General features: G+C 42.1%; 1 pseudogene; it reads right to left on the reverse strand.

The window, feature by feature from the left end:
- Positions 1-1,093: 1,093 nt before the first annotated feature.
- LOC128934594 (solute carrier family 15 member 1-like) lies at positions 1,094-21,168 on the reverse strand (annotated as a pseudogene).
- Positions 21,169-26,623: the final 5,455 nt, after the last annotated feature.

Below are 26,623 nucleotides of genomic sequence, written 5' to 3' on the forward strand. Positions count from 1 at the left end.
TCACTTGCAAATACCAAAATGGAATTGCTGTAAAATAGGATGAGAGTATTGGAAGGCAGGTGTGAAAGCAGCTAACAGTCTGGCCAGGCTACTGGAGGGGCCAGTGAGTCCCAGCTGCTGGAAAAGTGTAAGATGTAGACCCTAAAGAACGAGAATTAGCAAAACAACACGCAGACCCCTGGCACTCCATAACATGGAGCTCAGGACTACAGGAGCAGGTCCTGTTAAGCGGCAAAATTTCATCTCCCCTAGCATAAATTTGGTGTTATGATATATAGACCAGCCCTGATCCGTTAGCTTTAAGTGATGGAGTGTGTAGATAAAGGCAGCACAGAGGTGGTATGGAGTTTTGTTACCATGCAACTGTAAGCCATGCTCTTAAAACACTTCCCTTATTTTGTTATTATGTAAGTTTTATTGCTCTTGCTTGTTCCAAAGGTCATTTGCTGTTATCATTTCACCTGAGTGGGCACTTCTAATATTAACTAAAGACATAACAGGAGTTAAATGGGTAGTTAACAGGCAGATAAAGCATTATGTTACAGTGCACATCCAAGTTCCTGCCACTTGGAACACAGACAACATTTTAAATCTGATCACTGCCAGAGCTTTGCTCCCATTATCTACAAGGAAGTACAAAAGAATTTAAGGCACGTATGACCTGCTGTCTTCAAGTAACAGTGATGCTAGAGAGATCATGCAGAGAGCTTGGCTTCAATTGCTGTTCCTTGACAAGTCTTCTTTCCTTCACGATATAAAATTGAAATACAGTATAAAAATACATCTTTTCAAAGGGTCCAATAGTTCCAAGTCAAATTTATATATTATAAGGCTATAATAATTAAGATTGAGGTACATTAAGAGTGCAACTTCTGCTGGAGTTTCTTCAGGATACCACATTCAGTACAAGAGAGAGACTAATATTTTCCTGTTGCTTCCCTAGAGAGGCTGCACTTTAGGTAAGAACAGTTTTGCTTAATGTCTCCCACTGTACATGTAATCCAGAGTGTTATTACTGATACCCTGGGTTCCTCTGACTGCAGGGGAGTGAGTGGGATTTCCATGATTTACAAACACTCCTTGAATACAGCTTTTATACAAAAGAATGAGCTTCAGCTTCGTTTTCATTGGTGTCTTGATCCTTCTTGTCTTCTTCCTTTTCTTCTTTGCTGAACTGGGCTTCAATCTCATTTGGATCAATATAGGTATAAAAAGAAGCCATGATAGCAAAAATGACACAAACTACCAACAGCAGGGAAGCAAACAGCACATACTCTGCCCACTGCAAAGAAAAAAAAAACAGTAAAACACAATCCAGAATTTATCCACCAATATTCATTTGTCAAGAGCATTACACCCTTTTAGTATTTTCAGGAAGGAAACTCAGAATGTGAAACTGAGCACACATAACAAGTATCATATGGCTTACAGGACTAAGTATGAATTAAACATATAATGCATATTAAAGCAACTCAGAATTGAGGCTCTTTCAGCATTTCTATCTTTACTGAAAAAACAAAAATTCTGTAAATGCTGAAAAACTCTGCAACATCCTTTTCCTGGAGGAACTGGGAATTGAGTGAAAGACTGAGAAGGAAACTCAGCTCCTTCCTTTTGGTCAGATTTCTAAAACCAGGCTGGTACTGATTCTGCTTCCACTTAAAAATTTTTACAGCTGACCTAGCAACCACAAATGTGGGCAGAAATCAGAAACTCTACCTGAAAAGCCTCAACGTCTCTGTTTCATGCTCTTTCTGAAAAAATTTAGCTTCAACTGGGGACTGTCAGAGCTGTTTCAGAGACATTGAGTGACACAGAATGGCACTCAGAAAGCCATTTTAATTCATTACAGAGCACCACTAATAGCGGCTTTTACCCAGTGCAATATCACAGCACACCTACTGCTTGCATGCTTACCTGCTGTTTGATTGCAGATACCCCAGCCACAATAAGGACAATTATGTTACCAACAGCCACAGTCAGCAGCCATCCAGCCTGCAGCACTGACTTCATGTTAGATGGGGCCTGTAGGGACAGACATTTAAGTTTTGGTGGTATCATTTATTTTCTGATGCATTTATTGCAGCCTTGACCTTACAAAAAACACTGTTTCTCTGTGGGAAAACAGGATTTAATGGTTTGCTAGGTTTTGGTGGTGGTTGGGGCTTTTTTTAAATTTAGATTTTGACATTAAACATTGCTAGAGAGCTAAACAGGCCTGGAGAAGGCTTTGAGGAACAAGAGACCGCTAGCACACTAACTGTAACACCTTTTACTTACACACACCAAGTAACTAACAGGTGCACAGGGGTAATTTTACATCTCAGGAACACGTGGCACACATGACATGAAGAAATTGAGTGCATCACCTAGCAAATCACACCTTACAACATGTCCATCACTGCAGTTTCTAGATTCAGAATGAAGGGAAGAAATACACACAGCTACTAAAGTGGACTCAAGAGACAAAGGAATTCAAAGTGTTTAATTATAACACTTATAAAAGTTAACAAAAAGGCTTTATGGAGTAAACTGGTGGGGAGATGAAGTTTCACTACTTCCTCATTTTATATTTGAGAGCTCTCCAGTTTGGTTTTATTGCAGCAGTACAGTTGCACTTAGTTTCAATAGAAATTTACATGGGAGGAGGCAATTTGAGTACTGTCAAGTCTTCAAATGATATAACTCAGCATAGGTTCATGGAAAACACCAAATCCTTGGCTAAACAGGGCCAACTTGCATCAGTCTATACAGTCCTTCTAGGAGCTGTGAGGGACATAGGGGTCAAAGCAGCAGCACAGAGCCACCACTTAAAAACAATCCAGCGTGGAAGATCTTAACTTGCACCAAGATTGTTACCTCAGGAAAAATACCTACCTGTGAGTATGAAAACTCCAGCCCAGTGACAGAGAACAGTACTTCTGCGCATGCAAGAAGAAAATACTGAGGGATCTGCCAAGCCATATGGACTTCACTTGGTAAAATATCTTCAAAGTACGTAACTTTAAGTATGCTAGCAAAACACTAGAAGTTGCAAAAAGCATGTTAGGAACAGTAATAATGAGTGTGCACAATTAAGGCATTCTAGGCAGTTCTCTAATCATATAGAAAGTTCAGAGTAAATAACAAATATTGCACATGAAGCACTGTATACCTAGTTATAAAAACTAGCTTTTTTACAGCAGACTTCATGCAAATCTGTAGTGTCTAACAGGGCTAAAGGTTTAAGGCCATTAGTGGTGATCATGAATTCTTGCATTATGTTATTATTGTAACCATCATTATTTTCATAGTTAACAATGGCTTTGTGTCCTGTTTAGGATACCAGAATTCTATCATCTATACTTAAAAGCAAGAGGAAATTAAAGGATTAAAGACGAGAGGAATAATTCTACAAGTGTTTTTTTAATTAAAGAAAAGTATCAGCATGGAAAGGAATTCTATCTATATTGTCCATCCAATAACAGTGGCAACTCACATCATCAAGTGAAATGGTATAGGCAACTCCATAGTCAAGTATCTTGGAAGAAACTACACAATAGGTCAGAGCCGTTGAAGCGCTAATGATATATGGCCTGAAAAAGAAAAACCCAAACCCCACAGTTCAGACCATAGATGTTGTCAATTGTGTGCATCATATATTTTAAAAAAGCTCTGTGCCCTTTTCCCAAGGACAAGTATGTGTAGGAGATTAGATTAGGATAAAGGAAATGCTTACCAGCTTGGATTTGGAAGAATGCTGTAATTACTGACAGAAAGAGGATCCAGTTTTCCAAATCTGATGTTGTCCATTACAACATTGGCAGTTAAAGGCAAATTGTTTATGAACCTTTAAAATGAAAGAGTGATTAAATACTACACAAAACATACAGAAGTCAAAGAATACAGGCTTTACTTTCAATTATATATTGGCAGCACAACAAGTATCGAGTCTTCCCATTGAAAGCCCTTTTTTTTTTTTAATCAATTAACATTTTGGAAAAAACTCTAAATCTCCTAGAAATGTAGCTAATACAAAAAGCCAGTTAGATCCCCATCAGCCCACTGCCTCAGGAGAACATCAAAAGTGAGTCACTACTACAACCAGTAGGAAATGCATCTGCAAGTGGGAGATGCAGAAGAAAAGCAGAGAGGGGAGAGGTGATCTTGGATACCTCTTATGCAGGATTAAAAATGAGGTATAGATATGTAATCCATGCCATTTGTTCAATAAAAAAAATCTAGGCAATGGAATGAAGCATACACTTCCAATTTTAGCTAAACTATACCCAAGCAGGTGTGCAAAATAACTTAAGTGAATCATGACTCAGACATTATCCCATCCCCTAAAACGTCAAGGGAAGTGTCCAGCAAGATGTGAGTTCCTGAAGTATAGAAAACTTTATTTCAACAAGAAGAGGCTCCCCAAAGACAGATTGAAGAGAGAGTCACACTACTGTCAAAATTTAGGTAACATAAAAAACTCTACCTCACGAAACTTTCTCTGTTTGCTGGTTTTGATGTGACATTGTCCTCTACCTAGTGGAAGAGACCATTATCAAAATATGTTCCTGGCATCAGAGAACAGCTTAAACATGCACTATTACACAGCAGCGGGACTTAACAGAGGCTTCAGAGCAAGACTCCAGACCTTCCTCTTCAGGTTCCTACTAGAACATACATCTACTAGCAAACACTGTATGACCACACACCTAAGTCTTGGTGAAAGTGTAGTTGTCAAGGTACATAAGAAATTGGTAATTTTTTTTCTAAAGGACATCCTGGTGTACTCTCTGCAGCTTACCAGTCTTACTGGTCCAGCAGAGACAAGGAGAGACAGAAAACAAGACAGTGGAAAAAATTTATCCAGAGCTTGTCCTCTGAGCCTCACACACTCCACATAGATCGTTGTCAGAACATTGATTCATATCTTAAGAAATAAGCAGACTTACCCAAGTAGAACTGATGTCTGTTGGACGCTGTTTAAATGCGAAAGTGTAGCGTTGTCTCTCTAGCAGCTCCAAATGCTCCGTTTTATTTAGAGTTGCAGAAATTATGTCTAATGATTGCAGTTTAGAAGTCTCAAATGTCATGTAGCCAGTCTACAAAGACAAATTGCAATGGATTTCTGTGCATCTGCATATTTGTCTATTGAGAGAATTTTACGGGCTCTGGGAGGGTCGGAAGTTTACACATGTTACTTCTGAAGTGCCAGAGATCATGAACATCCCCTCATTTTCATTTTTGATTTGTTTTCTACATCAAGCATTAATTCCATTTGATCATGATTTTTTATTAGTTTAATTTGTTACACAAGCTTCACAGTTACATGAGCTTCCCACAAGCATTATGGAATAGCTGCTCTATTTTCCTATTTCTTGCTCCAGATAAATCAGGCTTATCATACCCACCGAGTAAAATTTTATTCAGCCACAGAGGTAGGACTAGCATAAGATGTGATGCAGTATTTTCCAAAAAAAGCAGTAATGCCATGTTTTAAATATTCAAAACACATTTATTCAACATAAAATACTTAAACCATTAATAAACATGTTAGTGCTACACTAAAATAGGCTCTTTGTTTTATGGGATTATGAAAAGCACTTTATAATCCACATCTGGATGATAAAGTGTCTGTAATAGGAAATAGAGCACTCTATACCTTTAGTTTTCAGGTGTGTACCATGGTACATCAATTCCCTGTCTGTATACAGTTTGGGTGCCCTTATCCTCTCCTCACAACTCTGCTCCTGTGTGAGGCAAATTTGGAGGAGGTTGGAATAAGATCTCTCCTCTTCGAGAGAAACAGAGCTGCAGGCTATCAGAGAACACACTTTCTAAGTTTCGTTATCCAAAACATCCATCAGAGCCACCACATTTTGCTGTCAATAGAACTACCAATGCTGTGCTGTATTAGAACCTGAATAGTTCTTTGGCAGCAAAACATGAAGCCACAGAAGTTCCCTGTTCAGGTAAGTCATCACAGTGTCAATCCTCACAGTGATAGCAGCAACTCACTAGAGCTGAATGGACATTTACTGCAGGAAGGGGCTACTTTTAGGAAATGGAGCCCTTTTAACAAGAGTGAAATTTTCATCTAGTTCCAAGTTTCTTAAGTTTATGGAAGTTTCTTGGGAAAACCTGTAAAAAAAACTGGTAATACTTCAAACATTGACATAGTTACCATTTCTTCATTCACTGTGTTTTCAGTAACAATTCATTCCACAGTACGAAAAAAAAGAGAACTCATTAAAATGATTGGAGTAAAAACATGGTAGAATAAATAATAGTATAAAATAAAGGTAATACTACAAAAGCATTGGCTAAAACTGACAGAACCAGAATTGGATCTGACACCCTGTCAGCCAGGTTAGTGGTAGCAGTCTGATGAAATGGTAGCTACAGTCATTGTTGGAGTGATGGATGGGATTCTATCTAAGGGGTGATCCTGTAGAAAGGTCTGATCTTTCTAGAGGTCCTGAGGTAGTTATCAAGCTCTTGTCCTCAGGGAATCCAGTGATTCTTGTGGTGTTCTGAGCCTCTCATTACACCCAGGTGGAAATGCTTGGTTCACAATGCTTGCATTTCACAATGGTGTGATGTAATTTTATGAGTCATGCAGTGAGACTCGATGGCCCATTAGCAGAGATAGCCTCTGGAGGGAGTTATCAGGTCTGACTTGAGGAGAAGATAAAGAACACCTCCCCACCTGTTTTGACAGCTTATGAAGATGGTAATAGAATACAGACTTTCAGTTACATCTTACATCATAACCTAAAAAACTCCCTTAGATTTCTAAAGCTTTAATTAATTTTTATTATTTATTAGAATGTTTCTCATCTGCCCTTACTTACCGCCTCTTTAGGTGCTACCTCCACACTCTGAAGTTGAGGCTGGAACTGAACTGTTGCAGGAACAGCACCCAGATTTATTAATTTAATTTGAGTTTGCCCAGCTGCAGGGGAAACTTGATAGGTTTTCTATAGGACAGGAAAAAGGTAAAATCAGTGCTCAAGGTCACTTGGAAAAATTATTATAATTACTGTAATCTTTAATATTTCATGTTGAAGATGAGCATTTGCCCACTGCTCTGTGACTGTCTGACAGAGGAGACTGGAATCAGGTTTTGTTACTGGTCTCATAAGTTGCCTAAGGAAAGAACTCCCTCATCCTCAACAGACACCTCTAGATGGCTGCTCAGATCTTGGGATGCAATGGATCACCACCCAGAGGTGTTGCCAACATCCCAGTTACAGGGGAAAATTCATTGGGCTCAGGCATGGCAGCTCCCTTTGGGGCAAGGAAGCTTAGGGGAGACAAATCCTTCCTTCCACAAGTGTCATCTTTGCACCTGCTGTGATGATGCTTCCCAGACTGTCCCACTTCACCTCCAGTCTAAATCTCAGAAGAGGTCAAACATAAAAAGCTGCCCTCTGGTGGGCCAACCAAGTGTCTGGTTTCCAGCTTTTAGTCTCAGTTTAAAGAGTGAGGTTGCCTTTAATGCATGATTTGTACTAACTGCAATGTAGTGTTTTGCAGAATGGTGTTTGTTGCTTGTTAATTTTACTATGCTAACAACAGTATTGCAGTCTATTTCCCCTCCCTCTACTCCTATGCTTATATGATTGGCTCCAAATTTAGGAGTCTTGGTAGATTTTCCCCTTAAACACACCTTTGTTTCCCCTGAATTAACAGCTAAATATTAATAGTAAATACTTGCATGTGGCTGAACTTACATCTATTTGCACTTGCACGAGGGCAGCAGCAACAAAGGCCATGGAGCCGAGGAACATCCCCACAGTCATCTTCTTCAGGGGCCTGGCACAACAAAAGACACAAGAGATTCAAGACAAGTGACAATTCAAAGCTTCAGCTGCTTGTTTTTTTCTTTCCACTCTGGGAAACTCAAATGGCCACAACTAGCACATTATCACATTTTGGAGGGCTGATGTTATTACAGAAAGTGTTCTGCTAAGCTGGGAACCTCTCAATTCATAGTCTCACTGTCAGGAAATACATCTTTCCTGCAGCAACCTAACAACCTGTTACTCTGCATCTGCTGGGCTCAAACATTGACTGACCATGATTTTTAGGTTCCTGAAAAAAATCTGGTTTTGCAGGAAGAAAAAACCCCAATCCAATACAGTTGTTAGCTGTAAAACAAGAAAGAGGCAAGAAGATATGCCTTTAAAAACAGAGTAACAGCTTGTCTCCATATTGCTATGTTTAAATAAGATTGAACAAAAATGGTCAGGGAAATTTGTCGAATTAGGAGACCTCTGCTGACATGCAGTTAAGCTGTAAGGATAGATTTAGAGTATATGTGTCATTTGTGGCACCATTTATCCAGTTCAGAATATGCACAAATGAATGACAGTGTTCCCAGCATGGCACACATCCTAGATTTTTAACAGCTATATGGAAAAACAGCAGTGCACTTTGGCTGTTTGAAAATTATCTGAAGAACTGTATTCTCTTCTGCCTCTCCAAGCATTCTTGCAACTGCCAGACACTTCATTAACAACATTGAAAAATAAAGTGGAATACCCCCAAAGCTTCACCTAGAAGGATTCAGTAAGTCAGACTTCCCAGCTGAGACTGAAGAGGAAATATTTTGTGTCTCAGTTGCTTTTTAGCCAAAAGCATGGCAAATGCCAAGGATGTATGTTGTACTTCTACCACCTCTGTTCTTCAGGAGGGAGAAGGGGTAGATATAAAGGATATGGAAAGCAATCAAGATCATCTCTCCTGCAATCAAAAGATTTTTGTCCTCAACTGAAAAACATTGTCACTCTTCTCTTAGATTCTCCTCTTATAATCTGTGATGCCTCTACATACCACTTGCAGTATTCTGGTTTGTTTTATGTTTTGTTGAAATATGAAACCATTTTAAATACACTTCTCTTTCATCCTTAGCTGAATGCTTGCTCTTTTCTTACATTAAGGCTGGAAGAGCCAGTTACAGAAACCAATAAAATGAGCCTCTGTTGAAATCAGGTAATAACATCAACTTACGTAAAATTCAGCTTGCATTTCTTGATTAAAGGATAAACCAAATAATCTGCAACTGGGATAATTATAAAAATCAGGATTGGCTTCACAATCTGGGGAAGATGAACATGAGAGAAAAATTAAATATTTTTCAAAGTGCTTTTTATAAGTGAGGGCAATATGTATGCAATCTTTCAGAAATACTTGAAATTTGTAGATAGAAAATTAACATACCTGCATTTGTTCGGGTTGAATTTGAAAACCCTGGTGAAGAAAAAAAGAAATAATTTTTAATATTGTGACAACAAATAAAACAGGTCTGAAAAGTGGTAATTAAAGAAAAAATGAATAAAAAGTAACCTACAAAATCCCCATTCATTGCTGTGGCTTGCAGTGTCCATCTTGACCCCTTAATAAGAGAAGAAAAAATTAGATGTCACAGTAAATCAACGTTCTCAAGTTCCTTTTGAATTGTTTTCATAAGTGAAGTGTTGGAAAAGACATGCAATACAAGAAAAAGTAAAGCTAGCTTGCTATGGGAGTATTCTTAGTCTGCAATGTAAACCTTGGAACAAAGTGGCCCATTCCACTTCCTTTACTTGTTTTGTGAAATACAGCAGAAAATAACTCAGATGCAGCAATCAGCTGGAGAGAGGGCAGGGCCATCCTGTGCAGGGCACTGCTGGGTGCTGGGCACAGGAGCCAGCCCAGGGCCCGTGTGCCACCGGCCTGAGCCCCAGCAGCCCCCACATCCCACTCACCCATCCTTCCTTCCTTCCCAGAGGCAGAGGACAAGCCAGGGCCTGACCTGCCTGGAGCCCCCTGCCCCAGAAACTGCCTGTGGCTGGGACAGGCAGGGCAGACTTCAGGCCTGAGCCCAGGATGGGACAAGAACGCTACTGCTGCATCTGTGACAAGATCCTCCAGCCAGCCACAACACAGCACTGCCCGAGATATTACCCTGGGAATGAGGACTGAGCTCTGAGTTTCATAGCAGGAAGTCAGAGCTCCAATTGCAACAGGTCACGCTGGCAGCTACAGCTCACAGGCACTGCACTGGAGCAGTAGGACATGGGGACTCTGCAGCAAGCTTCCTCCCATCTGCCTTTGAGAAGGCTTTTAACCCCTGGTTCTCTCTCAAGCATCTTCCTAAATTCCTACTTCAGTGCTTCACTATAACTGATGCTTTTGTGGGTCTTGAGCACCCAGTCCACCAAGTGAATGGGACTTACAGGATCACACTTCTGCTTGAAGGTGTAAGGCATTTATAACAATGTGTGAGTGATTAAGCATCCAGATCATTTAAACCCTGCTTCTCCAGCTCATTTACACAAGGACCCTAAATTTCATCTGACAACTGACAATTGAAGAAACATTAGTGCTAAGAGAGCTTTAAATTACTGTTCCATCCCCTGAGTCCCAGGCTGATACAAGATTTGGAGAGGCCTCAGTCAATCTGAATCTATCCTGGGTGTACTCAGATAAACCAAGATTGCCCCTGGCTGCAGATCATCTTGTACTGACATGACTCAGTGACTACCCTTTGCAATGAAACCAGGATAAAGAATTTGTTTTTCCATACTCCCATGGGCACCTTTTCTCTCTGGAGACCTCAGAGTATGTAGATTGACACAGCACAGCTCTAGTTACCAAGTCAAACCATTTCTACTTACCTGTTGGTAAAAAAGTGCCCAGAACATTGGGAGAGGGATGTAAAGGAAAAGCACCCTCAACACCATCTTTATCTGAGCAATCAGTCGTTTCTGCAAAAAATAAAAATCACACAAGAGGAGTTGTTTCAAAAAGAAAGGGAATAAAAAAACGAGACAGTTTCAGACTGCTACTGACATGACAGCAACAGGTAAAGACCCATCGCGTAATGTTTACCCACACATTCAACTTTGCATGTTGTGGCTACATCTGATGACTTCTGTTAAAACAGTACAAAGTCTGCTTGTGTGTGTGGGAAGGGCTGCTGGTTAAAGGTGACTGATATCAGAAAGACTTGGGCCTCTTTGCATGTACACTGATGGCAGCATGAGATTCAGCACTTAGTGAAGTGGGCATTTGAGCAATAGGCAACTGAGGAATTTCACATAAGAACAAAACATACAGGCAAAAGGAAAATAAAGGTGACAGGCTAAGGTTTGTGCTGCCATTGGCAACAGGACAGAGAGGATAGTAGGCAAGGGACAAGTTGGGAACTATGGCATACAAGGCTTTGAGAGTCATGATAAGAAATTGTAATGAGCGCAGAGGGAATGCAGTGTTTACCCACTTAAACCGAAATCACAAAGCATAATTCTCATGTTTGGTGGCAGCAGCTTTCTGGCCACAGAGAGCAACAGACGACTTTCCCAGGCATTTTCCTGGGGAAGGCTGTGAGAAGATCAGAGAAAGAATGAGAAAAAATTCTCATCTCCACTTGCTGCACCTGTTGGTGTGCACGTGTGGAATGTGTTACAGAGATTTGTTTACCCAAGGGTGATTTCTTAATTGGACATTGGATGATGTTTGGATTGATTGACTAATTATGTCAAAGCTGTATTGGACTGTCTGTAAGGGGATGTGGATAGGATAGGAATAGGATAGGATAATAAAGCGATTGATCAGCCTTCTGCAATCATGGAGTCAATGCTAATTATTACCCAGCTGGGGGTCTGTGGCTGCCAGGAAAAGTATTATGGCCCTAACCTGTACATTAAAAATGACAGGCAGCATCACTTCCCTCTTCCTTTTCTGCAGCCATGAGATATGGGAAATAGAGCAAGAAAGATAATGCTCGCTATTTCCCTAACAAAAAAACTTAAATGTTTTTATTTGTTTGGGAAGGGAAAGAACTTTTTTTGTCTCCCTTGAATTTCCCTGGACAGCCTACGATTACACAGGGCATTAAGTCACACAGCTCTACTTTCTCCCACAGGAGCTGAGGAGATAACCTGCAGTGACAGGAGAGCACTGAGGTTTGGCCAGGTCAGCTACTGAATGATGGAGAGGCCCAAAACTATTTGCCCAGTGCATGAGGCAATGGATCAGAGCAGAGAGAGAGAAGCTGAGGGTCAGCAGATGTCACAGCACAGGAGGCTCCCCCAGTACTTACATCATACTTGTCACTTGCCCAGTCCAGCCAGTGCTCTCTCTTGGGGAACTCCTTGCTGCGATGACGAAACCTGTTTTTGATGGCAAACTGAGGAGAGACAGAATTATGTTTAATGGCACTACAAATACTTAAAACTGGTTTGTCATTAGAGATGATGCTCTTGGCTTCATGCGTTTAGAGGGTGCTAAAGGTGACTCAACTTTTGTTACCCGCTCCAGTCATCTAGGGGAATGTTGTTTTTAAGGCCTCACACTGCATAACCAGCAGAGCGTGCACTTGGGGTCAGGTGAACCAAACAGCTCAGAGCATGAGATTCTCTGAGGACTCAGAGCAGTCCCTCTCCATGTGGGTTGCTGTGAGGAGCTGGAAGATCTGCCTTCCTCAGACTTACTTATGTACAGCAGTAAATAGAGTAGTGTCATATGCACAGAGCTGAATAGCTGTAGGAGTACATTTTAATATGATAAACTTCATCTTGTAGGTATGTCTCACATCTTGACATTGAATATACACAAATATGGTCCCAAAGAGCTCCTAAGATTTTCTGCATGGAATAACATTTACAGCCAAGCTGGGCCTTAGGAGCAGCACTCTAAGTAATGGCCAAAGTCACCTACAGAGATTTGGTCTTGACAGTGCTTACAAGATAGGTAATAGGCTGAGCTGCGTAAAGATGGCAGATCTGTATGGAGAATGAAGTATCTCATGCATGAATAAATTTGATCTCAAAGTTGAGGCTCTGCAAAGTTGGGATATGAGGTGCTATTCCTGTAGATTCTACTCCTTTCCTTGCAAGATCACAATGATGTGCAACCCCCAGAACTTCCTTAATGCAGTGGGGATCAATAAACCTCTGGATTGTAAATAATACTCTTTTAATAAGTAATAAGTTTTTGCTGATAAGATGCACTAGTAGCTCTGCTCTTGACTCAGCTCAAGGCATGTTTGTCTCTTTCTGCATAAAGGGGCACAAATGTGGAAGGAATGATTCCCACAAGTTGGGATAAGATTTTACATAACAATGACACCTGATTTTGTTTCCTATGTGCATAGATCCGCATATAAGTCAGGATATGCATAAAAAGACACCCTAAATGTGGAGGTATCAGTATGAAGCCTTCTGTAATAAAGCAAAAACCTTCAGAAACTTTCCTCATATTAAGACAGACTTCTCATTTAGGCACATTTACAGAACAGCTTTAGGAATGGCTGCCAGGGGTTTGGGGAATGTAAGCAGTACTTACTCCAACACATTTGGAAACTTCAAGCATTACATTTCCTTGTGGTTTAACTTTCTTGTACATTCTGCTTCCAATTACAAACACAACTACAATATGCAAACAGAAAAGCAACTCAGGATTAAATTAAAATAATGGGGAGTAATTAGGTATGGAAACTGCAAGTCAAAGAGGTAATCAGGGTGGGAATAAGCCTCCCAAGAAGCAATGCAATTGCCTATTCACATGCTATCATACAGTAAGACCAATCAAATTAATAGCAGGAGATTGCTTCTATTCAGGACAAAAACCTAAATCTGGAAACTCCCACAGTAAGTGCTCAGTGGGAGGTTTGCTCGACTGAGGGATGGTCCAAACGAGGGCATTTAGGACCTTGACTCTGGCCTTGCTGTAGGGGCTCCTTTTCAGGAGCTCACATCATGCAGGGACACACAAGGCTCTGCCTGAATGCAGGACTGGCCAAGGTGTCCTCTGCTCCCAGGCACGTTGCTCAGCCTCACCATCCCACACACAGGGCAGGCACAGGCAGAGCCCCACAGCCACCATCCAGCCTGGGCTGGGCTCACGGGCAAGGCGAGGGCACTGGCAGCCAGGTGGGCTCCCAGTCAGGACCATGAAGGACAAGGACCATCAGGGATACTGAAGCACCTAATGGCACCCCCAGTTTCTTGGGCAGCAGTAAGGCTTGGGGAGTGACCTGTGGCACAGCTGGTAAAAATGCAGGTGTTTGAGAAGTACTGACATATCAAATACGGGATTTCTCCAGCTCAGGGACAATCACCTTACACAGATTATAATCCTGGACTAGAGACAATATCCAAAACACACATTTTCTGAGAGTTCCCACCCTGCATTCAAAAGATCGATTTGTACACACCAGTAATCCAAGAAACATAGCCAGTAGTTTACATGATGTACAGAATTCAAGCATATATTCATGCCTCAGCCCAGCCCCATCCAACTCTCCTGGTAAATCAGACTCTTCAGTAAAAGTGAGTACATCAGATTAATCCCACCCAGGAAAAAATTTAAGTCAAAAATCACAGAAATGATCAGGTACTGGGAGAGGTCAATACCTGGGAATTTCTATCACACTGTCATTATTCTGAGATTATCATCTAATTACCAAGGCAACAGGATAGCAAGAGATTCACCTACCCAAGGCAACAGCCATGAGGATAGCAGGAACTCCAAAAGCGAGTGGGTAACATTCCTGTTTGGTATGAATGCCACACTCTGAAGCTGAAGTAAAAATAACATCAAATAAAAGTCCCAGTCAGCACTGCTGATGTTTTCCAAATGGTTTCTGGTCTTTGCATTCACTGAAAACTCTTGGGGGAACAACAAATCAGTCTACCAACACCCTCAGAGTGGAGGATCAGTATCCAACTTATCTCTCAATATTGGAAAGGGGATTTATGTATCACAGAACAGTTCAAGGGGCAAGGGACCTCAGGGCATCATCCAGGCCAAGTGCCCTGCTCAGCTAGGGCTACCTGGAAGCAATTGTCTAGGAATGTGTCCAGATGGCTTTTGAGTATTTCCACAGATGGAGACTCCACAACCTCTCTGGGCAGCTTGTGCCAATTGCTGATCACCCTGAGAGTGAAAAAGCGTTTCCTGATGTTCAGAGGGAACCTCCTCTATTTCAGCTTGTGCCCATTGCCTCTTGATCTGACAGTGGGTACCACTGAGGAAAGCCTGGCTCTGTCCTCTTCATTCCCCATCAGGGATTTTTATACTTGGTTAAAATGCCCCCTTTGCCTTCTCTTCTCCAGGCCCAACAGCCTAATGCCTCTCAGGATCTCCTCACAGGAAATTTACACCTAGTTTTACACTGAGACATGAAGAATTACACTAGAAGGGTCAAAAGCATGTCCTTAGTGAGAAAGGAACTAGATTACAAAAGTTTTGGGCCATGTTCATAAACGAAGATTCTACTGATGTAAGTGTAGCTTGTTGAAACAAAATCACAATCACCAGCCCCCTCCCCTCCTTGGCATTAGTCACAGATTTGACTCTCACTGACTTCAGCAGTATAAAATAAAAGAAAAATCATTACATTCTTCACCATACTACTTCTAAGAGGAGATTTAGATAATATGGTTGGGAAAAAAATAGTAGCTTTCAGATAATTCATGTCTTGATTTAGTTGTATAAGTCTTCTGATCAAACCTTTCCAGGCTGAAGCAGGTTATCACTTCCCTCAGCTCAATTTGTCATTTTTTTCCCAAGGAATTTTTCACCCTGTATCAGCAAGGAAGTAAACTACATGCTGTGCCATTTGCATGTCTATTTCCTTTTTTGGGAAAGGATAGAATTTGCATTAAGCAAACATCTAAAACTCTTCTACAGAGTCTTTTCCAGTCAAGAAATCCAAAGGCCAGAAGTTCAGCCCAGTGCTTTTGGGTTATTCCAGAATTCACATGCTGTTTCCTTGCTTTTGGGAAAAGCAGCCTTGTGAAACTGCTGGCATCTGTGCAAGCTTGCCACAGAAATCCATATGCACCTAGGTTAGCAAATTGCTGGGGTTTGTTTAGGATCATGCTATTCACAAGCAAAAGAGAACATAACTTTCTTATTTAAAAAGATGAAAAATTATTTACTTTGTCACATGGATTAATGTATTCCTACATGCAGAGATGCTTCTGTACTTAGCATGGGCACATTTCCAGAGGAGAAGGCTCTCTCCCCCCTTCCTTTCCCAGGAAGCAATACAATTCTATCAAGTGTGATACTCCACAGGTATTGGAAGCTGTGACACATTTGTACCTTAGTGGAATTACAACGTGCAGTAGGCATACAAGCTGCTAGCTCCAGCATGTCTCTTCAGATCTAGCACTTCTGGCCCTAAAGGCAATGAAGGTTTTCAACTGGCTTGTTTTTGAGAGTATCTCATCTCTGAGAAGCTGGATGACACACTGAAGACTATTTGCTAGATAAGTCCAGTGTGTCAGAGAACAGAACCTGAACTTTAACTGGACTGGGCTGCAATCCAACACACCTTTTCTGGTGTTTAACAATCGTCAACAAACATGTGACCTTACCCATGAGCCGTGGGATGACTATAGCAGATATGAAACTTCCAACAGCAGTGTTCTCATAAAAGTAAGAAAAGAACTTACTTCTTTGGTTTTCCTACAGTAAAAACAGGAAGATGTTTAGAAAGGCTTATGTTGCATTGCACTAAATAGTTTATTTAATAGTTGTTTTGCACTGGGTGATGGGAAGTTTGTACTGGGTATGCTATGTCACGGAGATTGTTATTTCCCCTTCCTCATCACATGGTTTCTCACCATGCCCGCCTTTCTACACACCTGGTGGTCTGTCCCATGGGTACCCCTCCCCTCGCCCCTCCCCAATGGCATCCCATTGGCCGCAGTCCTCTTTCCCGCCCCCATCCCCCTTGGGTATAAAACTCCACTGCAAGGGTACCACACCCTCCTTTCTACCTGGGTGGTTGCTGCCGCCAGGAGTGTCCTGTCCCAAGGCAATAAACAGGATACTTGTACCCATGTGGAGAAAAGCGCTTCTCGCCTCTTGCTTTCTGTCCATGCAAATCCGTGTGGGCTTGGGTTCGAGCTAGCCAGATTGGACCCACACAAAGCCCAGAAACCCACGGATTACTGCAGGTTTAGCCACAACCACATTGATGTGCCTAGATCAAAAAATCAGTGCCTCTGTTTTCAAAGTTCAAGATAAATAATTAAAAAGCTCCTTTTTCAGCTCCTCAGGAAAACCCTGCAGTAATGCACCTGTCTAAACTTGTATAATATTAGAGTACTATAATAAAACATTAGTTAGAGAATCTGTATAACTGAAAATCTGTAAGACATTGTTACCTGATCATCTTCAAACTGATCTGCACCAAATGCTGACACACACGGTTTGATCCCACCAGTACCTTAAGCAATAAGGATCAAGCCAACCATGGACAGAGCACTGGAACGAAGGAGAAAAAAAAATATATAGTTTTGGGTTAGTTCTTACAGCATACATAATAGACTGGTTGAACGACAGTTGAAATTCAAGTAACAAACTTAAGTTTTCCTATCCTTGACCAGCCTGGGAAAAAACCATGTACAAGGCAACTCACGTGTGCACTGCTACATTATCGGGAGAGCCATCCTGGTTGTGATCCGTCAGGTCATTTATGGAGCTCACAGTCAAGACTGCCTGCCCAATTATATAGACAATGGACAGGTAGAGAATGGTCCTGTTGTCAAGAGAGGAGATAGATTTTCTTAGATATGTTAACACACTAACACAAAGATAATTCCACAGCTAGTGCAGTCTTCTGCTTACCTTAAAGATTCCTGATAATGAAAAAACCTAACAGATACAATGAGTTATGGACTGAACTTGTCAGAAGCCACTATAAAAATCAGGTCACATGCCACAGCCACGGTATTTCTATTCTTTTTATTATTATTATTCTACATAGCCTTTATTTAATTAAGCAAGGCATAATAACAAAAGGATTCTATGGGTATCACTAGGTCAGAGGAAAATACTTATAAATCTTCAATGGTTGCCTTTTTACTGATCAACTCAAGAATTCCCTTTTCATCTTTTTTATAAGCTGAAGATCAAATGGACTACTCTGCAAAACTAAAATCTGCAATTTACACTGATTTATTTTTCTTTGTTATTTTATATTTCAGTTGCAGGAGTAAAGAGAAAAATCAGAAATCTGCTTCACACATGGCAATACCCCTGAAATACTGTTGTGAACACCAACTCTATAACACCATCTTCTTCGCTGTAAGTGTACCAACATTTTTACACTCAGATCTGAGTAAGAGCTGCACTGAAGAGTGCAGGCTGCAGGCTTTCAGCCTGACTACCTTGGCCAGGAGGAGCCTAGGGCAATAGTACTGCATAATCACCTGGCCTCCCCTTTTTATGGTCCAATCCTCATTTCTGTAAGTAAAGGAGTGTTCCATTTTAAGTACACAGCTGAAGTTTAATCCATGTTCGCTTGTGTCCTTGGGTGGGCCTCCGTTCAATAGGCACAGACACACGTCTCCAGGTTGGAGGAAAAGCAGGAGAAACACAATGCAATGATGTGAAATTATTGAAACCCCAGCATTCAGGAGTGGTCCCAAATCAAGTGCAAGGTAGGAGAATGAAGGACAATGCTCAAAGACCTAGAACAGCTATTTGACATAGGCAAGAGATCCTCACAGCAAGCTTGGAGCAGCGCCCTGACACAAGAGGGAAATTGAGCAAGTTCCTCTCACTTTAAACAAGGTTTCTCTGACTTAAAATTGACCTCACCTGTAGTGTAGTAAAAACAAAATCTATAAAGTGGGGCAACATGGAGTCTGCTCTTTAGTGGTATTTAACAGACACAGTTTAATGGGGTGCGCTTTTTTATAGCGCTGCCACAGAGTTACTTTATTTACCTAGCAACCTGGGGAAAAGTCTCCAATTAAAGTTGAAACTGAGCTAATCAGGAGTGAAACTTCAGGGTTTTATTTGTGAGGCTTATAAACCCACTGCAAAGACTTACATAATTGACACTGCATTGATGGCACACAATTAAAAAAATAACTGTGGTTTCTGTACTATTTTCCCCAAGAAATTCACATCCAATGATCTGTGAGTTGTCCCGTCACACTTCTTGACAGGCATTGCACCAAGTACACGGAATATGGAAGATTGGAGCCTCTCCTTTAAGGGTCCTTAACAGTGCCTAGGTTATCTCCCCTTCCACTTGACATCATAGATATTTTTAAAATTCTTGTTTAAGCTTTCCTCATGACACCTTGCTGCATTTTTGTGTGTTAATACCTAATGGCATATCCTAAAGCATGTTTTCTCTTGTTTAAGCCATCCTAGCAAGCTCCTGTTAAAGGCCTGGGCCTTTCAGTTGCAGCACAGGCATATCCAAGTACTAAAGGAGAAGAGAAATGAGCTCTGGAAAATTTCATCTTGATAAAACATGAAAAAGCCAAAATAAATTTAAAAAATAAACCATAGCATGTAGACAGGCAAGTGCACAATATATTTAGGCTGCAATCTGTAAGACATCCAGCTAGTTGCAGTGAGCTTGCACTGCTCAGAGCAGCTGCACAGAGCTCACAGGGCTGTGGTTGCAGCCCTGGGCTCCCAGGGGCTGTCCCTACAGCGGAAGAAGACAGTGCAGCTGACTGCACAGCACATCTCTAATCTCTGGGAGACCTTTGGCAAGGTCTTACACTCATGGCTCATAACCCTCCATAAAATCGTTACTGTGCTTTTTCTTAGGCAAAGTAAACACTTTTAGAATCAAAACATCAGGAAAGGAGAGGGAGATAAAGCTCTTGGAAATAACCTGGTTACATTTCAAAGCACTGCAGTGGTACTATGCTGACCAACTAGCCTGCAGCTAAAGACACTAAAGACATCATTTGGAGAAAGAATTCCTACTCAGCAAGACCGCCTCACTGATCTGTCAATTCTGAAATCACATAGTATTTTAAAACTTATTCTAAGGCCCAGTTAACACCAGACAACACAGTAATTCACTATTTCGTTGGCCACTTGCAACAGGTAGATAGACTGCCCTATGTAATTATAAATCCCAGTATCTATTTTCACAGCTTGGTGAATACTCTCCTTAGTTTTGCTTACTTTTTGCCCAGGTGAGAGAAAAAACATGCAGCATGCTGGGAAAGCATGTTATTACCCTTGACCAACTAGCAGACCTGGAACATTTGTTAACTCACAGTGCAGTTTCAAGTCTGAGCTGAATCAGTGAAAACCTCAAGCTTTGGTGAAATAAAACAAACTATCCTGGAGCAGGCAACACCAGCTCTGAAGCTGATGTTCACAGCTGCAGGTTTAGGTGATGATTTAAGTAATACCAGTTTCAGGTGAGCTTTCAAGATCTTTGGCTGCTTTCTGAGGAAGCACTCACTTAAACTTTCCCAGCCAAGAGTCTGCAATGATGGCTCCAAGGATCGGCGTCAAATAACACAGAGCAACAAATGTGTGGTAGATGGCAGCAGTGAACCTGACGTCCCAGCGCAGGAAATTTATGCAATATATAATGAGCACACCTGCAGGAAAAACATCAAAATAACAGGTTACAAACCCAAGTCAGGCCTGGGTAATGCTCAGCACAAGGAGACAAGGGACATACCTGCTGTGACAAAGAAGGAGAACCGCTCGAAGAATTCACTGTTGATGACGAAGGTGGCTCCCGAGGGGAAGCGAGAGCGGGGCCTCTGGAGGCAAGAGAGAATGTGAGCTCAGAGCTGTGCAACCCAGACCAACACTCTTCACTGCAACCCACAGCTCAAGCAAGCTCAACATGGGCTCAGTGGGAGTGGGAAGGTACTCAGGGTCTGTACACTGCACAGGCTTCTGTGGGATGACAGGAGTTTACCTGAACCAAGAGTCAGTTGTCACTTTCCTCTCTTGGTCCCCAGAGGTCTGCACACCTCTCATTTTGCAAGAGACCTTCAGCAATGCTAGAAATGACCTACAAGTGTTGTACTATGCACATTTGAGGTCTCCAGCACCTAACCCTTGCAGCAATCTTGACTGATATCTAAAAATATGCAAAAGCCAATGTTTTAGAAAAACAAAAATCAAAATCCAAGACCAATCAAAAATGCACCAAGCCCCTGCAGTACACCTGTTAGAAGCTCAGGGCTATTTTTAAGCACCTGTAATTAAAACAAATACACCTTTAAACTTTTCATTCAGGCAGATCCCTGAGGAAAATTACTTATCCTTAAAAATGCCTGATGAAGAATCCTTCATTTCTTCAGACCTGATAACAGAACAGACTTTATTCCTAACCTGTGCTGACATGGCTTTGGCTGCCAGGTTCACTGAGCCTTCACCTGCTGCAACAGGCATGTCCATAGTCATCATCATGCAGTTCTTGCCATTGAGACAATGGTTTAAGAGCATACATCAGGTACAAATCTGACATGGTCACTAGAACTGTAACTTTAATTTCTGATCACCTACTTGGCTTCATGGAGTGGATGAATATGTAATTTCTAAAAAAATTACTGGGGATGCAATTTAAACATAATCCTACCTTTTAACCTTTTTTATGGGTTTAACTCTGCAAGCAGCAAAGAATCAAATTTTAAAGACATTTCCAGAGGCAAAACAGTTCTTAGTGCTCAAGTTTAATTAAAAATGGCATTGTTTGGATTGGAAAAGTTTAGGAATTCAATTAATCTTTATTTTGTGTGAAACAGGAAGAAGTTAACTTTGCAGATCGAAAGGAAAAAAACCTGAGACAGGGAAATCATGCCTGACACAAGTAAATTGCAAGCCACTGTCTCCAGCAAAGTCTCAACAAACAACGCAACACTTGGAGACCTGGGTGCTACAACAGGCTTTTTTTGGGAATCCTACAAAAGAAATGAACATAAGAGAGTGGCAGGGGCATTGTTGACTGAACTCAGTCGTGAGGATGCCTGAGCAGCCTGAACAGCGCTGACCTTCGTTGTTTGCAGAACCAAGTACATACTGCATATGCTACCCATGGTTTGATAAGCAGGCTTCACAGCAAGAACCCCATCTCAGCTGAAGCCAGTGCCAGGTGGAACTCCTCTAGCTTCAGAGAACAAAAATTTTGAGCCCTAAATAGAAACTTGTGACTCTTGATTTATCACATCCTCCATGGGCTGAAAGAGATGTCTCCAAAGGAAGACTATTCACACGTATCCCAAAATTAGGTAAAATTCTTTTGAGCTTCCACATTTCCTTCAGCTGAAGGCAGCAGGAGGTTTGGACAACTACTCCCAGCTTGGATACTGTGCTGGAGGGCTGGAGCTCACCCAGAAGAATGCCTTGTGCCCCATCCACACAGCATTCCCCTAAGCCATGCAAATGGTCACAGGGTGGAGAGTCACACACTGAAGCTTTGGTTCAGCACAGGTTAAGTTGGTTACTGAAACCCAGGCTGTGTGACTTGTAATTGGGAATAGCCCAGGTGGAGAGGAGGCAATGTCTGTTCCTGAAGCAGAACAAAGACCTCCCCATGTCTTTTCTTGCTTACAGAGGGAAAGACAAGCAGTCCTGGCCCAGGAACTGGTGGGATCCATGTCCATCTGAATTTCACAACACCTCACTAAAATCTTCTGACCACTTGGGGTTCTCACAAACCTCTCCAGTGTTTTGCCATCACCCTACACAAGGCCTTATTCTTTAGGATGGTGTTACATGCTGGTCTGGGGAGGTCACAATGCAGCAAGGCTAGGTTTTTGTTCCAAGCCACCACTGCTTCTGTGCCTGGTGCACTCCCATGCTGGCACAGCAGCCAGTGGTTGGTTTTAGTGGCTGCCCCCAAACTGGAGGGGGTTTGCATGTCACAGCTGGAGCTGAGCATTGACAGGGCCATGCAAGAGAAAGCTACTGGGTCGTTCCCAGGTGACAGGCCTTCTGTTTTTCCAAGTTGCTACAGACAAGAGACAATACAATTAATCCTTGCTAATATATAATGCGTGCTTGTCCTTGTTTTGCACCGTACTGTCCTCTGTTACAATATTCATGTGCCCACACACACATCTACCAAAACCTTTTCTGTTACCCTCATTGGTCAGGAAGCACCAGATCCACCACCAAAAGGTAACCTGAAGGTTTTATATGTTTTATAATGCCCTCTGTAACCTCACCCTGCCCTGGGGATGCCACCACCCCGCGGCAGAGCTCTGACTTTGTCTGCTGAGGGAGAGTCTGTGGAGCAAAACCTTGCAAGATAAGAAATACAAAGGCAGAGTCAGGGTTCCTGAGACACATGTGCTTAACAGTTCAAAGATTCAACTCAGCTGCAAGAAGGATGGGCTCCAGGGACCGATCTCCAACTTACCAACATCCACTCAGTCAGCAATGGCTCCACAAACATTTTATCAGGGTGGTGAGCAAATTAATGCTTAGCTAGAATTTAATAAGTTACTAGGCTGCTTTTGCACATTTGCCAGTAAGTCTTTATTGCATACATTTAATGTATGTTTATAGGCTTATTTTTATTTTGGGCACTGCGAACATTACCAAAACAATGTAACCCAAAGAGAATCAGAAGGGCAACTTTTTATGTGGGAAAATAATACTTACCGACTGGCGAGAAATTCTTCCTCCTGTGGAGGGAAAAAACCAAAATACAAGTCAATTGCAACTAATAATACTGCCTTGAAACCAATGGAAGATTCAAAAAAGGTTCAATTCTAAATAAAGAATGAAATGTAAACACAGTACTGGTCAGGGTGAGTAAATTTTCAGTTTATTAAAGGGAGACTTTTCTCAGTTATTAGGCAAAACTTCACTCGACAGTCTTTGGTTCTTCAGAGTGTGCATAAACTCCCACACTGCCAGGAGAGCCTCAAAAGGACTGAGGAGGCAAAGCATCCCATGGCTGCTCATCACACATCATTCAAGGGGGTGGTGAACCAGCCACCCACAGATGATGAGTCCTGTAACAACTCACACTTGGGGGTGTTACCTTCAAGGCAAGTCAAGATTAAAGAACAGGCTCAAGATGCCCTGCCAGGGATGGAGGTCAAGTCCTGAAAAGGGACTTACAGAGGACTGAATATAAAGCCCCAAGTGAGTGATCCCCTTTAGCAGGCACTCCCATAACCTGAACCCTTAACCTGGGAAGACCGGAAAGAGCAGAGGGGTCCCACTGAGGGCAGCAAGAGCACACAGCAGCTTGCAGCCCTGAAGTCACTTCCAGCTGCTCTTGGCAGGTCTCCTACCCCTGGCAGCACTCCAAGCAGAGCCCTGCAGGGCTTCCCCAGCTCAGGAGACAGGCTTGAAGGCTGAGCTTTCACTGTGTCAGATAAAGGCCCCATGCCCACATAGGAGTTCCATAAACATTTTACATAAAACACATGAGCAAGCTCATTAAGATAAGACCAAGTACAAGATATGAACTTTGAAATCCTTGCTTGTTAATCAAGCCTGGCTGTAATACATCTCCATAAGAAAGGTATATTTGTGAAAATAATTATTTAGTCCACAATCCACAACAGATGAAAACAGGAAAATACTATTGTTTTTGACACAATATTAAATCAAGTAAATTTTCAGAAATCACTGAAAGAGATTATTCCAATTCTTTCCTACACTGCTGTGGACAAGTACCTTCACAACAGAGATAGTTGCAAGTGATTCAGCTATGCAGGTGATTCAAGAATATATTTTCTTAGGGAGCAAGCAACATTCTGAAAGTGCTAACACACCCAGTTCAGGGCACATGCAGGTACATGAGTGTTGCAGTCCTGGATGCTGATAATATTAAACTTTCTGTGCTTAAAGGCATAGACCCACAAGAGAACGCTGCATTTGACCTGAGGCTGTGGAGAAGGATTCCAAAATTGATTGATAACACTGGGATTACAGGTGTGTAGTTGTTTAGAAGTGTGTAATTTCACAGGGTGGAAAACTTAGAGTTTGGGGTTTTAGAATACAGAAATAAATATGAAGCAAGATGGAGGTTTTAGGATGGAGGCAGGTTGTTCATCTTTACCTTCTTCTTCCTTTTTCTTTATGGGTTTGTGTGGTGTTTTTTAATTGGGCAGAAAAGTCCGCATAGTGGGCTTCGAGAGATCAGTTATTGGGTTAAAAGGGAAAATAATCTAGGTGTCCTTTCTTAATTTGATACTTCAGGCTTAAAAGGCCTTGTAACAAGAGATTACTAGCCATTTGTGCCTTGCTAATGACAGGTTGCTGAACTCATGGTTGTGAGACTGTTTTACTGATAAGAAATAATAAACACCTGAGTCTGAACATGAACAACTGTCTCCAGTGCCTTCAATCCAGACCCAGAGAAACGGATACACGAGTTATTGAAGTTATTGGCAATGTCCCTTCCACAACCCACCAGACAAGATACACTGTAGATACCAAGGTGTCGGCAATAGCCCATCTTCATAGCAGCTCCTTGGTTATTTCCACTTGTTGGCCTTTCCAGCACATGTGCATCCCACTGCCACTTTTTAATAACATGCACAGAGAAAAACAGTTTGGGCAGCTCCCTTCTGTCTTTTAGCCAAGCCTTGGAAAGAAGTATTTAGGATCTGGTTGTTGCTTTGGTTTGGGGTTTCTTCTGCTTTCCTAATAGCAAAAGTATCACCTCTGCAAGAAACCTTACCCAGAGGAAATCAAAGAGGCAAATTTTTTCAGACATCATCGTCTGACTTCAATGTTTAAGAGACACAACTATTTCTAAACATTTTGACTTCACCCATCTATTCTCTATTCTTGTTTTGCAGAGAGGGTTGGGGATACTCCAGACAGCATTAAAGCCAACCTTTCAGCACAGGCACCTCAACTGAGGACTCCACTGTCAGGCAGCTTCAGGGTCTGACCTACAAAGCACAGAGCACCCACCATCTTGCATGGTAAATCTGAAGCTTGCTAGTGGCATGTTGGAGCAGTCCCTCTTTGGGGCAACCTTCAGCCCCTCTTATTTTTTCCCCACAAAGAATGACCCACAGAACTGCTCATTTTCATGATACCAAAATACCAAAGAGCTCCACATTTTTCATGACAAAGCTTGAATCAGTTGTTCAATTTGTATTCCTTTAAGACATTTAGTTTTTTTTAAGACATGTAAAGTCAACAACCACTCAGTTCTTGGCTTCAGCACCATATCTAAATGATTACCAGCGTGCCATTCTCTGCATCCCAACCTTGCAGGTCAGGTGGGGCAGCCTTACAGCTCCAGCCCCCTCCCACCAGGGTGCTTCCTTCCCTGCAGTCACAGAGATGCAGTGGATGCTGCAGCCCTTGCAGCTCACAGTCTGTGGCACGAGATGGGAGCACACTGCCTTGCTCCACGCAGCCATCACAGCAACTCTGCCCGGATGAAATGCTTCCTGTCCATGGCCACAATAAATCTGTACACACCCACACTGTCACCTAGGATGTTTCTGCCTCCAGAGCAAGCCCACAGTCCTACACCTGACCTGGGGCACAGACAAGCCCAGTGCCTCTGCTCCCTGGAGCAGCCCTACAGCACCTGCACAAGGATGCTGCTCCCAGCAGGACATCCCCCTCCAGGAGTCCCTGCTTCACACCTTGCTACTCCAGAAAAACACGCACACAGAAACTATCCAAGCAAATCTATAAAGCAACAAGCCTGATATTAAATGGGCAGACACAGCTGCATCCCATTTCTTTCACTCCAGAGAACTCTTTCCATTTTTCTGGTTGTCTGCCCAAGCCAGCAAGACCCCTGGCAGCACCATGGACACGTCCTGCCTGCTCATTACTACAGCTGCTTGTCCCCCAAGATTTGCTTGCTGAAGATGCAACAGCACTTTCTTGGGTTCATTTTCTTGTGGGGTGGAGAGTGGGC

This window comes from Melozone crissalis, unplaced genomic scaffold (genome assembly GCF_028551555.1).
Source record: "Melozone crissalis strain CALT ecotype California unplaced genomic scaffold, PUWL_Pcris_2 ptg000013l_1, whole genome shotgun sequence".
Taxonomy (NCBI): Eukaryota; Metazoa; Chordata; class Aves; order Passeriformes; family Passerellidae; genus Melozone; species Melozone crissalis.